The sequence below is a fragment of the Hylobates moloch genome, unplaced genomic scaffold (assembly GCF_009828535.3).
Source record: "Hylobates moloch isolate HMO894 unplaced genomic scaffold, HMol_V3 SCAFFOLD_8, whole genome shotgun sequence".
Lineage (NCBI taxonomy): Eukaryota > Metazoa > Chordata > Mammalia > Primates > Hylobatidae > Hylobates > Hylobates moloch.
In genome coordinates this window covers 76,265,702-76,280,260 of record NW_026652283.1, presented here as the reverse complement: position 1 = coordinate 76,280,260, position 14,559 = coordinate 76,265,702, and the positions used below count along the sequence as shown (strand labels likewise).

The window sequence follows — 14,559 nt, the reverse complement described above, 5'->3', positions numbered from 1 at the left end:
GTTGTGACCAAGACCTCGGGCTCTGTACCCAAGAATGATTTGGGCTCCAATACTTGCTTGTGCCTGTTAATAGCAAGAGACCCAAGCTAGGCCTCTCAAGGCTGAGTGTCCTTATCTGCAGAATGGAGAAAGTTGTGAGGACAAAAGTTCCTATGTTAAAGGTCCTTTAACACAGTCTTGGCCCATAGTGAGAACACAGCACATGCGAAGTCTTTTGTTGTCCCCACCCCCAGCTATATGGTTCCCATTCTCCTGGGAGCTGGGGCTAAAGAAAGCCCAGACAGTATCCAACCCAATTTCCTGCCTGTCTGTTGCCTCTTCCCATCTCCTTGACCAAGCAGCTTGAGGGAGGGGGGATGCCCCGACAGACCCCCCAGTACCTAGCCCTGTTCAGCCTGCATGACAGCCTCTCCCTCACCAGCCCTTAGTGTCAGTAGTAGCGATGGGGGAGACAGGGGTGGGGGGTGATTCAGAGCTGTAACTGCAGGGCGCTGACACCATTTAGCTGGCACAGTTTAGATTAAAATTAGAAATAATTTAAAGTACAGACAAAAAGCCAAGGATGCCTCTGCCCCCAGGGAATGGTGATGGGGATCTCTAGTTGGGGGAGGGGTTCACATCTGGGGAGCAGAATCTTTCTTAGAGGCTTGAGCTGGCCTTCAGAGAAAAATGCTTAGGCCTTTCAGCCACGAGACAGAGTTCCTTGCTACCTTTGCCATTTCTTCCTCCCAGGATATCTCCAGGCCTCAGTTTTTTCAGCTGTGTAATGGGCACAATAGTAATGTGAGAATCACCTGAACTATAAGGCACAAAACAAGAGATTAAAAAATGTCACTCTTCAGGCTGGGCACGGTGGCTCACACCTGTAATCCCAGCATTTTGGGAAGCCAAGGCAGGTGGATCACTTGGTCAGGAATTTGAGACCAGCCTGGCCAACATGGTGAAACCCCATCTCTACCAAAAATACAAAAATTAGCTGGGCGTGGTGGCGTGCCCCTGTAATCTCAGCTGCTCAGGAGGCTGAGGCATGAGAATCACTTGAGACCAGGAGGCAGAGGTTGCAGTGAGCCGAGATCATGCCACTGCACTCCAGCCTGGGCAATAGAGCGAGACCCTGCCACATAAAAAAAAAAAAAAGTCACTATTCATTTGGCATTCTCAACGTGAGTCCAGCACAGGAGCTGGCACGCCACATCATTGGAACCTCAGAACAACCTGGGGAGAGGGGCCTAGTAGTTTCCCCATTAAAAAAACTGAGGCTCAGGGGAATTGCCCCAGGACATAAAGTGGTGGTACTTTGTTGCACCCTAGGACTCCTAAACCTGCAGGGCAACCTCCCGCAGACAGTAGGGTCAGGAACAGGTTTTTGCTGTGTTATTGGCTTCCTCACCAGGCTGGAAATGTGCTGAGGGCAGGGACACAGTGTTCCAGCCCCTAACATGGAGTGGACAAATAGCGGTGCCCAGGAAAAGTTGGGCCCAGCACCATGTTTCAAGGAAGGGAAAGCCACATCCAGAGAGACCCGAGGTTTTAGTGCCAGGAGAGACTGAACTGGGCCTGTCAGCCATGCTGGGACTGGCGGTTGGGGAGAGCCTCTTTGGCGGTGCCTACCGGCTCAGCTGTTTCCTCCTGTTCCTACAGGTCTGCAGGGAACTGGCCAGGCCAGGGGGCAGGCCCTTTTCTCCTGGTGATTGGTGCGTTGCAGCAGCAGCGGGATCCAGGAGTAAAGACAAGCGGGAGCTGGGAGCCCCAGGTAGGACTGAGTTCTTTTAGGCAGATGGATGGTGCGCCGATGTAGCCTTCCTCTCTGGCCTCCTTGTCCTTTGCTGTGGGACTGGATGGGGTTGGGCCTGCGTGCAGAGTCCTAGATCTGGTTGTGGGCCCTGTGTGCCCAGAGGCTGCAGCTGTTTGCCCTATTAGGGGCTCTCTGCTCATGAGGAACTTCCTGCCTGGAACCTGGCTCTGGCCCCAGAATGTTCTCGCCTTGGAGCTCAGAGGCCTGGGGCCTACCATTAATTTGGGGCAAAAAGTAGTAACACTTTTTTGGTCAGTTAGAGAGAGGGTGACTCGTGGGCCAAGGATTGAGGGTGGATGTATCAGCTTTTCCATGGCCCTGTATCTGCCTCAAACTGTCCTCATCATCACACAAAGACACTGAGATTCCCCGTGGGCCCCACAGTGGGTTGGACACTGCATGGGGATGGAATGGGGTCTCCAGCTCCAGGTACAGCTGAGCTGTCTTCCACACCCCAGGCCCCTCCATTTTCCCCAGCTTCTCTGGAGCCCGAGCAGGGCTCAGTCCCTCTCTTCAGCTTCCAGATTCAAGGGGAGCTAGGCAGAGTCTGGAACAATGCTGGGATGGCTGCAGTCTCTCTGAAGCCCCTCAGAAAGCTAGAAATTCCTTGTTTTGGGGCGAGCCTTGCCTCCTTCAGCCCTATTACCATGAAAACATCGCTGTGGGTGACTCCACACTCATTCCAGGCTGGTGACTGGGTGACCGGGCCCCAGTGAGCAGGGTTCTGGTGGTGAGTATGGGTGCTAATGAAGCTGGAGCCTGGGAGTAACAGTGGGGGGATAGCAAAGACCGTCTTTCCTCCAGGAGTGCTCCCTGAGCAGACCCCCACAGCCAACCCCACTGTCTGTGAGTAGAGCCATAAAGGCTGGCCTTCCCGGGCCTGACTCTGGGTTAGGGGGCAGAAAGGAGGTCAGGGCCTTCACTCCGGGGTAGGAGTTGGGGCAGAACAGGAGCAGTCTTCACTGGGCCTTCTGTGTATTGGACCTATCCCTAAACCTGGTGTGCTGCAGTGGGCACGCACACCCACAGACTCATGAGTTCCTGTACGTGCACCACACATGTGGGCATGCAGGTACACAGGTGCTCACATGCAGCCACCCATGGCACACTCACACACACACAAATGCTCTCCCAGTTACTGTTGGCATCCATGCACTCAAATGCCTGCCCACACATACCACACTGTGCCCATTCTGGGGTCAGGAAGGGGGGCCCTCGTCAGAGTTACAGCCCAGCCAGGTCGCCTGCATCTGGCACCTGAGGGGGAAGTTCCAGGTGTGGCTGTGATCTCAGTAAGGGAGGCTGGGCCACCCTGGTAGGTGGGCTCTGCCCATGCATTCAGCAGCCACCCTGCCCACCTGGCCCCAGGCTCCAGGCCGACCAGGGATTGGCATGGGAGATGGGAGGCATGAATGCCGGGGAGAGGCTGTGTCAGCTGTGCCAGCACCGTGTGCCTGCTGCTACAGCAGAGGAAGTAGGCTGTCTGGCCATGGGGCCAAGGTGCTCACAGTGAGTGGGGGTCCTGTCAACTCCTGTGTCCCCCACAGCGTCCATGCCTAGAGGGAGTGGAGTTGCTGGGCTCTAGGGACTGAGAGGTTGGCAGGGGCTGTCTGTTCACTTCCCAAAGCCTGGGCCTAGGGGAGAGGCCCATCTGTCCAAGGCGTTTCCGGAGGCTCACTTCCTCTGAGCTGCCCAGGAAGTGGTTTTGGAGTGGGACTGACCAGCCCTCCGTCCGCGGCTCTACGCCTTGCTCCACCCCTGCCTTGCCTGCCCAGGGGAGCAGCGTCTGGCCACCGGGTTAGGCTGACTGACCAGGCTTTTCACTGCCAGGGCTGCACAGGCCTTTTTGGGGGGCTCTAGGAGAAGGGCAAGGGGGCAGGTCACGAAGTCCCCTGCAGTCCCCACAACCGTGGCTCCTTTCTTGTTCTGAGCCTGTAAGCCGAGGCTCAAGAGCATCAACTCTGGTAGGCATGGCCCCCTTGAGAGAGGTGATGGCTGGGCTGCATCTCAGTGACTAGGCAGCTCCCAGCAGCTCTATGAATGAACGTGGGCAAGTGGCTTTGCCACTCAGTGCCTCAGTTTCCCCCTGACAGATGAGATAATGATAGCATCCATCTTGATGAGGTTGTGCAGAAATGACAGATAACATATGCAAAGTAGCTAGCATCGTGCTTAGCGCATTGTCAGAGTTGAATGAGTAGAAACTGTAGTTATGTAAAGCATTTAGAGCCCAGTTCATGGGAGCTATTCAAAAAATAGCAAGTGGGACTGATGAGGGGGTATTATTATCTGATGGGCTGGGCACTGGCCCAGTGTTACATGGCCAGGTGGCTATGGAGCCTGGCCGAGGAGCCAGGTCTCTGACTCCCTCATCCCCCTCAATTCTGCCTCCAGTGGCAGCTCCACCCACTCAGCAGTCCAGCCCCTGCCTGCTCTTCTCCCCCTCACTCCCTTTCATAGGGAGAAAATAGATCTCATGACAAATGGATGCAGGGAGGGGAAAGGCAGTCTGCAGCTGCCTGCTGCCCCCTCAGGGCTCCCCTTGGCCCTCTCCTGCTCTGGCCTCCTGCAGGACACTAGGCTGGGAGAATTGGCTGGGAACGAGGGGGTGGACGTAAGTCCTCCTGCTAGCCTGCTTACCCTTCAGACCCCTGGAGTCAGCCTTTGGTCTGGGGCAGGGAGTGGGCATCTGGGACTGATGGAGGCTGGAAGAGTAGGGGGAGCTAGAAAACCCCCTACACCCATGGCAGCTGGGGGCAGGGCCCAGCCTGTCACAGGGACACGAAGAAGGTCAGCACAGTTATGTTTGGGCTAAGCACTGGCCTTCACTGTGTGGGGCCCAGAGGCTGGGGGTGAGGAGTGTTGAGGAGTGGTAAGGACAGTGATGCAAACAGCAGGGGCCTGAGGGCTGGAGAGCAAAAGATGGATGGGCCTGAGCGGGAAGTGTGGTTGAGGGTATCCTGAAGGCTTAGGAGCAGGACTTCTGCGGGCATCAGACAGACCCTGGTTGAATTCTTGCTCAGTATTTACTGGCTGTGCACCCTTGAGCCAGGGACTGGACTGCTCCCCACTTGCCTCATCTGTGAAATGGGCAGATCAGGGGGTGTGGTCTCCTGTGAGACATGAACCATGGGAAAGAGCCACTGTGTGGGGTGGGGTGGAGCAGGAAGACGGAACAGCAAGCCCAGAGGCTCCTAAGCGGGAAGGAACTGGCTGCTTCAGGAACCGAAAGGGGTCAGCGTGGCTGGGGCACAGGAGTGAGGGAAAGGCAGCCGTCCGAGAGGTCAGGGAGGTAACGGCGATGGGGAGGGGGGTGGCGGGGGGCAGACTGCATGGAGCAGGCTGAGGGGAGGAGTCTGGGCTTGTCAGAGGGGCAATGGGAGGCACTGGGGGCTTGGGCAGGGGGTGACAAAATCTGTCTGAAAAGCCCCATCTGGTGGCTGGAGCAGGGGGACCGTTGGGGCCAGGGTAGAGGATGGAGAGCAGTCAGAAGGCAGGTGCAGAGCCTGGGGATGGTGGTGGTGGGAGGAGAGGATTTGAGACTTGAGGACAGGCTGCAATGGCAGACGGGATGGCCTTATTGTGTGGGGAGCAGGGGGAGCTGTCTGGCCTGAGCCACTGCTTGAGCTCGTGCACTCTTAGTGGATGAGGAGTGCTGGGAGGGGAACGGCGGGGGACTGGTGTGGGCAGGCTTGAGCTCTTCTGGAGTCATTCATGTGGTGAAGCCAGGGAGGCAGGTGGGGCCACAAGCCTGAAGTTCAGGAGGGTCTGGGCCCAGAGACAGGGAGCCTAAAGCCAGGATTGGGGAGGAGAGGGCTCAACAGGTCTTCTAAGGGGTGGGGGAGCGTTTGAGAGGCCCAGGAACAGGACTGGGATGGCTGTCCCTCAAAGGTCTCTGCCAAGGCACCCAGGAGGGCAGGCTTGTGGTGGCTGAGCCGCTGTTTTCACAACAGCTCCGGAAGCTTTGGATCATGTCTATGGCCGTGTTGGGTAAACAGGCGGAGCAGAGCAGGCCGTGGCCAAGGCCTGAGGCTGGATCAGATGTCTGCGTGGTGTAGGTTGTGGGCTGGGGTTGTTGGGGCGGGAGGAGGATCTCAGGGTCCTCCAGTGTCAGGGCTGGAGAAAGCTTAGAGGTCTCCATTGTTGAGACAGGGAGGCTGGAGCCCCGGGAGGGGCAGTAGCTGGCCAGCCTCTGCCAGTGGACTCATGCTGCCTGTCTCAGCCAAGTTCTGCCCAGAGCCTCAGGCCAGAACAGGGCACCCTGCAGCTGGGGGGCTTAACAGAGCTTCTTTTCCCACTGATCCAAGGAAGTCTGGAAGACACCAGAGCACTTGGGCCAAGATCGCGGAGCACCCAGGCAGCAGATCTTAGCTAGGCCTGTCTAGGTCCAAGCTCGCCGGTTCCTCTGTCTGCTGCCTGCTGTGGGATGGTGCACCATGCGGGATGGTCCTGCCTCTCTCCCAGCTTTTTCAAGACCCCCAAAGTGGGGAAGCATCATGTGGGTCCTGCCCAGATCCTGGGGATGACTGGCAAAAGGCTTAGGTGGCCATCTTGCCTTCTCCCAAACACAAAACGATTGTTTCCAATGGTAAACCATCTGGAAAATCATGGGAACTCTGTGGGAGAAAGAAGGGCTAAGGAGTAAGGCTCTTGTACTGGGGGCTGATGGAGGAGCTGTTCCCACCTCCAAACACATACCCTCACCCCGCTGGAGGCCAGATGGGCAGTTCTAGGACTACAGCTGGAGGTTCTCTCCCCACTTCCCCCTGGGTCTGCCCCATTGGCTTTGTGGCTTTGGTTGAATTGCTCAACCTCTCTTTTGGTTTCTGCACAGTGAGCCTGGAGCTCATGGAACTTGCGCCTGGGGTGCCCGGCTTGCTGCCCTACCAGGACAGGTTCAAGCCCTCCCCTCCCCCTGTGTGCCAGGCCTGTGACTGCCACCTATGACCTTCAACCTCCACCACAGCCTCAAGGTCCTGCAGGCAGGTGGGCGGGCAGGCGGAGGCCTGCCCAGTGATGTGCCTGACCAGCCCACTCTTTCCCTTACACACTTTAGACTTCGCTCTGGATCAAGAGGGACTTTCTTTGCCTCCCTGGGTGGAAAGGCCCAGCGTAGCCTGACACCAGCTGCCCTTCTGCCCCTCCTCCATTCCCCAGCCATTGTGCCTGGGGGCTGCTGTGGAAAAAGCTGCATTTGGACTTCATGGTGCCAGACTCTAGTCAGGGATGTGGGGTCCTTCCAGGCCTGTATGTTTGTTTCTTGTCTGCCTGGAGCATCTCTGTGCCAGTGTGTACATTACAGCTTGTGGCACCCCAGGTGCATGTGGAGCCTATGTGGTCGGGTGTGGTCTGTGTGGGCCTGGGTGTCTGTTGAGATGTGAGAGCCGGTGAGTGGGGGTGTGTTTCTGTGTGTGTGTGTGCCCCTGAGTCATCATAGCAGTGTGTGTACGTACCTGTGGCTCCAACTGTGTGCACGTACCTGTGGCTCCAACTGTGTGCGTGTGTGTCTGATGTCGAGTGGGGCTCCCTATGTGCCGTTTGGGTTGGCGAGTGTGCCTGTGTGCACACATGTGTGGTTATTCGTGGAGAGGCCCAGCTGCATCCCCCACCCTGGCTCTTCACAGAGGCCCCTTGTCCTCACAGGATCTGGCTCTCTGGCTCCTGCCATGAAGGGGCCTTTGTTCCTCTCTCAGGGGTACCTGGGGCACGCACCTCTGACTGAGCCCAGGACTCCTCATATCCTAGGGCTGGCTGGTGACTGGAGGCCTGTGCCTGGTGGCCTTCTTCTAGGGAGGCCCTACCCCACACAAACTGGCAGGGGTGGATGTGAGCCGATGACAGCCAGGCTCCCAAGTCCTGCCCCTCTGACCCTTCCAGACCCTCTGGCAGGGCAGGCCATTATGCTCCTGCTGACCCCTCGGATCGAAGGCCCCCAGCCAACAGGTCCCTGCAGCCTCCATTTTCCTCCAGCCCCCCTCACTCCCTACTACTCACTGCCTGCGTGGCGCATCCTACAGAGGTCTTACCATCCTTTGTAACCACATATTTATGTGACTGGCTCCCACCAGGCTGTAAGTTCCATGGGCCTGGTGTGGCAGAGGTTACCAGTGGGAAAGCAGCTAGCTTCCTGAGAGGTGGGAAGGGTCCACCAGGGCCAGCCTTCTGAGCTGCCTGGAAGGATCTGTGGGAATTCAGAAGGCCGTTCCAGCTGAGGGAACAGCATCTGCAAAAACATGGGGGCTGGGAAATGAGATACATGTTCACAGAGTAGCCAGAGCAGGGATTGAGGTAGAGAGCAGGACAGGGCCAGGGTGTGGGTAGCCTGGAAGACCTGGAGAGGTCTGGGCTTTCTCCAGGGGCAGTGAGAGCCTAGGAGGTTCCCAGCTGTGGGAAGAATGGGTAGGGGAGGGACCAGATATGGTGACCACCGGGAGGGAGCTGAGTAAAGGGAGGAGAGGCCACAGGCACTGATTGGTCTGTGTGGGGTGAGGGAGGGGCCCAGGAGGAGCCCTGGCTGGGGGATGAGGCACCTGTCCTGGGAGGAGCAGGTATGGGGAGTATCCCTTGCTCTGGGACTTGGCTGTGAGCTGAGTCCATAGATCTGGTTCTTAGCACAGGGCTGAGCATGTGGAGGCTGGGGGATGGGCCCTGGTGGAGGAACCCTAAAGGGTCTTGCTAGCCCTTCCCCTCCCACCTCCTGTTCCTCTTGCGGAGCCCACTTCCTGGGTTGTGAAACCCACATGGCCTCCTTGCCTTGTTTCCGCTGGGAAGGCCGTCTAGGCAGCCAGCCTCCCAGCCCAGCTACCACCCACCTGTCTACCCAACCTGGCAGGTCCACCATGCCCAGCCCCCTTGCACTGCCATGATTGCCGGGACCAGTCCTGCACCCTCCTGCTGATCACACTTCCTCTCACTGTCCTTCCTGCCCCTGCCTGGGCCTTGGTCTCCTCCGCTCTCCTTTATTCATCCACAAGGCTGTGGCAGGCTGCACTATGGACTCCCACAGGCAGAGTCTGCATCCTTAGGAGGGCCCCCACTTTGTGCCACCTGCCATGCAGTTGTGACTTCCGTGGCAAGTGTCAGGTGTGTGTGGGAGAGGGCTGCAGTAGGTGGCATGGGGGACATCCTCTGCTCCCCGGGGGTCTGTTCAAGGGAACCAGACCCCCCATACCCACCAGGGGCTGCAACTGGTCTTTCATTGTCCTGACCTCAGCCTGCCACCTCATTTCTCCCATTGACATTTCTGAGGCAGCCTCCCTCTGCTCTCACACACCTTTCCCCAGCAGCCTGATCAAGCCTCTTTCCTCCAGCCCAGCTTACTCCTCTGACCAACAGGCATCGTCCTGTGGCCTGTGAGGCAGAATCGAACACCAGGGAAGGGATGGGGTGGAGGGGACCAGGCCGGATCTGGGAGCCAGGGGACCTCACTGCAGGACCTTGGCCTTAGTTTCCTCTTCTGTACAATGAGGAGATGGGCATGTCGGTCTCTGAAGACCTATCTCTTGTGGAGAGATTGGCTTGTTGGGGTTTTTCACCTTTGACAAAACCATTATCCAACAAGTGACATGTGATGTAGAAAAATTAGCAAATGCATTCCTGTTCCTGCTGGCACTCCTCAGGCCATGTCCCTCACCCCAGCCTCCTGTGCTGGTATACACCAGCACACGTGTGGATGTGCAGCACACATACTTGTCTGCTGGAGACAACCAGGAGTTCTGTGCCCGGGAGCTCCAAACCCAAGGTCATTCTGATCACCTTGAGGCCAGCCTTGCCCACTGCCGGGTACTGGCTGGGAACAGGTTTCCATTTGTCCCAGAGGAGGTGACCTGCCTTCTCTGGCCTGACCTAGCTACTGCCTTTCCTTACCTCTGGGCTGCTGATCTGGGGCTCACATTCCCTGCGGCTGGGATCCAGTGTGGCCAAGCCTTCCCTAGGTTTTGTTTTTGTTTTATTTTATTTGTTTTTAATTTTTTTGGGACAGAGTGTCACTTTACTGCCCAGGCTGGAGTGCAGTGGCATGATCTCAGCTCACTGCAACCTCTACCTCCCGGGTTCAAACGATTCTTCTGCCTCAGCCTCCCAAGTAGGTGGGATTACAGGTGCCCGCCACCACACCTAGCTAATTTTTGTATTTTAGTAGAAACAGGGTTTCACTTGTTGGCCAGGCTGGTCTTGAACTCCTGACCTCAGGTGATCTGCCCACCTCGGCCTCCCAAAGTGTTGAGATTACAGGCATGAGCCACCGTGCCTGGCCCTTCCCTGGGTTTTGGAAATGGAGGCTGGTCCAAGTGGCGAGGTCAGGGGGGAAGACCACTGGTCAAGCATGGGGTACCTGTCTCTTGGAGCCCTTACCTCCCTGTTTTCTCTGTCTTCATGTGTGTTTGTGTGTGCTGATCCTGGCACATTTATCCATCTCCACCTCTACCCTCTTCTGTCCACCTCTACCCTTTTCTCTCTCTTTGTCTCTTCTTCCCAACATGGCATACTGGAAAGGACCTGGGCTGCAACATCAGGCAGGCCTGGATTTATTCTTCCACCACTTACTGGCTGTGTGACCTTTTGGAAAGTCACTTTGCTTCTCTGAGCTTCGGTTTCTTCATCAGTAAAATCCCTTCTGGACCCGCATAGGGATAAAGTGAGCTAATGTAATTACAGAGGTAATCTGCGACATTGTCGGCCTCAGAAAAGGACTGTCCTTCTTCTAAGTGGAGGAGCCAAGATTCATACCTAGACACTGACCCTTAGTCTGGTGCTTTCTGCTTCATAAAGCTGCCTCTGCTGTAGGCTGGAGAAGCAGAATAGAGACTAGGAGCCCTTAGGCAGCTGGGAAAGGCCTGGCTGGCCTCAGCTGGCTCCAAGGAACTTGTCCCGTGGAGGCTGTGTGGGGTCGAGCCCCTGGCACCCCCTGGCCCTGCAGAGTGGCCATGAGTCTGGGGCTGAGCCAGCGGTCTTCCTCTGGGGCCCCCATGGCCCGGGTCCTATTTGCATGGGGGCTATAAATAGTCAGCACACCTTGCTTTTGTGCTGCTGCTTCACCCCCTCCTCCCTGCCATACACTCTGAGAGGTAGGGGGCAGACTCTGACTCTGCTGTGCAGGGCAGGGACTTGTGGCCCAGAGAGGCCCAGGACCTCTCTCAGGGTCACGCAGTGATGGAAGAAGATGTGCGGCTCTGGGTAGTACAAATAGGGACAGAGGAGGTGGCAGAACCTGGCCAGCTCCCATGCCCTGGTTTTAGTCCTAGGAGGCTGGGTCTGACCCTATGGTTACTGCTGGTTAATCTTGGGGCAGCCCACGAAGACCATGGCTCCCCAGTTTTCATGGCACTGCAGCCTGGCAGTGCAGGTTTAGGGCTGGGTCCTGCTGTGGTTGTGGTTTTCCCTCCAGTGGCTTCTAACTGTGAGCAGCAGCTGCTCTGAGTGTGGCCTGAGAGAGCTGGAGGGCCACCCTCGGGTGGGCAGGTCCTGGGCTCTGCCTCACCTTCCTGGGGCTTCTCTGACCCACTATCTCCTCCACCTTCCATGCAGTCCTGGGGTGGTCCCCACGCATACCTCCTGCTGGGCAGGCCAGGGGTAGGGGAAGCCATGGAGCCTGCGGGCTGTCAGGGCTGGGCCCCAAGGGTCGGTTGCTGGGAGGAGGGCCTGGCTGGCCAGTGTTGGAGCATCTGGTGCTCCTGACTGAGTTGTATGTTCATGGAGACCTGGTTTCCCTTTCTGAGCAGTGGGGTCTGTAACCAGGACTGTCTTCCCAGGCTGCTGGGCAGGGGGAATGGATGTGGTGGGGGATGCGAGTGTGCTTTGTAAACTGTGAAGGGAGGTGCACAGTGAGGGATGGATACTGCAGTGAGAGGGGGTGATAGTGGTAAGAGGACCCCCCTCCCCGTGGCCTGTTGTGTTGATTGTGGCCCTCATCCTACATGAGTTCTCATTATCACCACAACCCTGAGCCAAGAGACTATTCCTCATCAGGAAATGGGGCTGAGGTTCAGAAAGGCCAAGTGACCTGCACAGAGTCCACAGCCAAGGCAATGTTGGTGTCAGGGTGCAGCACCCAGGCGGCCTGGCCATCATTTTGCCACATATGCTGCCCTGAGCCTCTCTCCCCTAGGAGCCCAGGCCACCTGCAACACACTTGCTCCTCCTTTATCCCTGCGCCCCTGTCCCCTCAACCCTCATCATCCTCCGAGGCACTCAGAAGTTGCTTACTGCCCCAGCTGGGTCTCCAGGTTTTCCTAACAGCAGAGCTGCATCTGCTGGGATCAGGCCCTGGAAGTGTGGACCCGGACCTGCCAATCATTCCAGACCCAGGGAGCACTCACCTGGGTGCTGGATCTCTTGGACCCTCAGGGCCAAGCCAGGCAGCAAGAGGGGCAAGATGTCCATCTTGCTTACGGGTTTGGGATGCTCACCCAGACTCCTTCACATGTGCAAGGCCAGGCCCACGCAGCTTGCTATTCACTCCAGTATTAACTGAGTGCCCACCATGTGCCACCCACTCCCATGGCTGCATATAATCACATTCCTGTAGACTCGTGCAACCTCACACACGCCGATTCATGCATGCTGCAGCCTGGGGAGCAGCCAGCAGCAGCCACCAGCTGGCCCTCTCTCCCTGGCCCACCAAGAGGTCAAGGGCAGCTGGCCTGGCACACAGGCCACCTGCTGGTGTCAGGCTGAAGGCTTCTGGACTTGGGCTCAGGTGTGAGCTTGCACATCCACTCTCACATCACTGAGTAGGAGCCAGGGCCGGGCAGGGAATGTGGTGGGGTCTGCCCTGCCTGGGTCCTGCTCTCCACTCTGGCAGCTACTGGCCTCAGGGCTGCCTGGACTCACTGGGCTGGGCTGCAGGGTGAGGTCAGCATTTGCTGTGAGCTGGTCTGAGCTAGGAGCTCCCAGCAGAGCTGGCCCTGCTCTGGCCACCTTGTGCAGGAGCTGGAGGAAGTCATCTGGGGCTGGGCAGCTGTTGTGTGTGCATGCACACGTGTGTGTCTGAGTGTGCCCCTGTGTGCTGGCTTATGTTCAGGATGGAGTGAATACACGTGCATGTGCACAAAATCGAGTGAGTGCTCCCTCAACCAAGGCTATGGAGCAGCCTTGTGGGGCCTGGACAGGAGCCAGTGTGCATACAGGTGCTTGCACACCTGAGTGTTCTTCACAAGTGGCAACCTGAGGAGCCCCTTGGGGTCACTTACTGTAGTGAACATTAACTTAGAGAATGGTGAGAAACCCAGGAGTGTGGGAAGCTGCTGTGTATGAATCTGCAAGGCACATTCAGCATTACATTCAACATTAAAATACAATTTGGGTTTTTTTGTTTGTTTGTTTTTTTCTGAGGCAAAGTCTCGCTCTGTTGTCCAGGCTGGAGTGCAATGGCGCAGTCTCAGCTCACTGCAACCTCTGCCTCCCAGGTTCCAGCCATTCTCCTGCCCTCAGCCTCCCAAGTAGCTGGGATTATAGGCATGCGCCACCACGCCTGGCTAGTTTTTGTATCTTTAGTAGAGATGCAGTTTCACTATGTTGGCCAGGCTGGTCTCGAACTCCTGACCTCAGGTGACTCGCCCGCCTTGGCCTCCCAAAGTGCTGAGATTACAGGCATGAACCACGGTGCCTGGGCAGTTTGAGTTTTTTTTTTTTTAAGAGACAGGGTCTCACTCTGCCGCCCATGCTGGAGTGCACTGGCACAATCATGGCACACCGCTGCCTTGAACTCTTAGCCTCAAGCGATCCTCTTACCTTGGCCTCCTGAAGTATCGAGATTATGGGAGTGAGCCACCATGCCCACCTGTTTTATATTTGGGGAAATAATTAGTTTGAAGATGCAGGCAACCTTCCAGGCAAGCAAGAGGCACTTGACCCCAAGGGGTCAAGTTAGCAGGGTCAGGCACACTGATGTAGGCAGAGCCTCTCACTGCCCTGATCCCTGAACAAAGTGGATGCCAAGTTAGTGGAATGTCAGCTTTTGGTTCTGATTCTGCCTTAGGGTTTTAGTTTCCCCATCTGAAAAGTGGGGGTGTTTATCTTGGCGCTGCTTGTCTGCCTGGGTAGTTATGAAGAAAAAACCCCAAACTTAGAAAATTATGAAGGGCTGCATGGGGCAGAATGGGAGAAAGAGGCAATACTGTCCTGTCCCCTTACCAGGTGACAATGGCACATACCAGGTGTCTGGCACGGAGCAGGTGCCCAGCAATAGGGTACTTAGGGAGTCACTAAGTGACTCCCTAAATGAATATCTTGGGGTGACAGATGCAAATGCCACCAGGGCCCAGGTAGGTTTTGAGGAGGAGTGAAGAGAGTGTCCCTGGCCTGGGGTAGACTGATGGAGGGCAGCCATCCCAGTGCTAGCTGGCTGTTGCCCAGTGGGCCCAACATCACATTTTCCAGTTTTACCAGAGACGCCGCAAATCCAGACTTACATAAACCTCTCAATTTTTTTCTTTTTCTTTTTTTTTTGAGACAGAGTTTGGCTCTTGTCACCCAGGCTGGAGTGTAGTGGTGCGATCTCGGCTCACTGCAACCTCCGCCTCCCGGGTTCAAGTGATTCTCCTGCCTCAGCCTCCCGAGTAGCTGGAATTATAGGCATGCACCACCACACCCAGCTAATTTTTAGTAGAGATGGCTTTTCACCATGTTGGTCAGGCTGGTCTCAAACTCCTGACCTCAGGAGTTTGGTAGGCCATCTGCCTACCTTGGCCTCCCAAAGTGCTGGGATTACAGGCGTGAGCCACTGTGCCTGGCAAACCTCTCAGTTTTTAACACTGGCAACTGAG

General features: G+C 56.6%; 1 protein-coding gene across 2 annotated transcripts in view; it reads left to right on the top strand.

The window, feature by feature from the left end:
* Positions 1-14,559, top strand: part of PRKCD (protein kinase C delta) — a 30,909-nt gene that overhangs the window by 2,189 nt on the left and 14,161 nt on the right. Inside the window, exon 2 of one of the 2 annotated variants that reach the window (XM_032161283.2) lies at positions 1,642-1,753. The exons of the other annotated variant lie outside the window; for it this stretch is intronic. The gene's annotated coding sequence lies outside the window, so the exon portion shown is untranslated. The remainder of the gene's footprint in view (positions 1-1,641; positions 1,754-14,559) is intronic. 2 annotated transcript variants of the gene reach the window in all.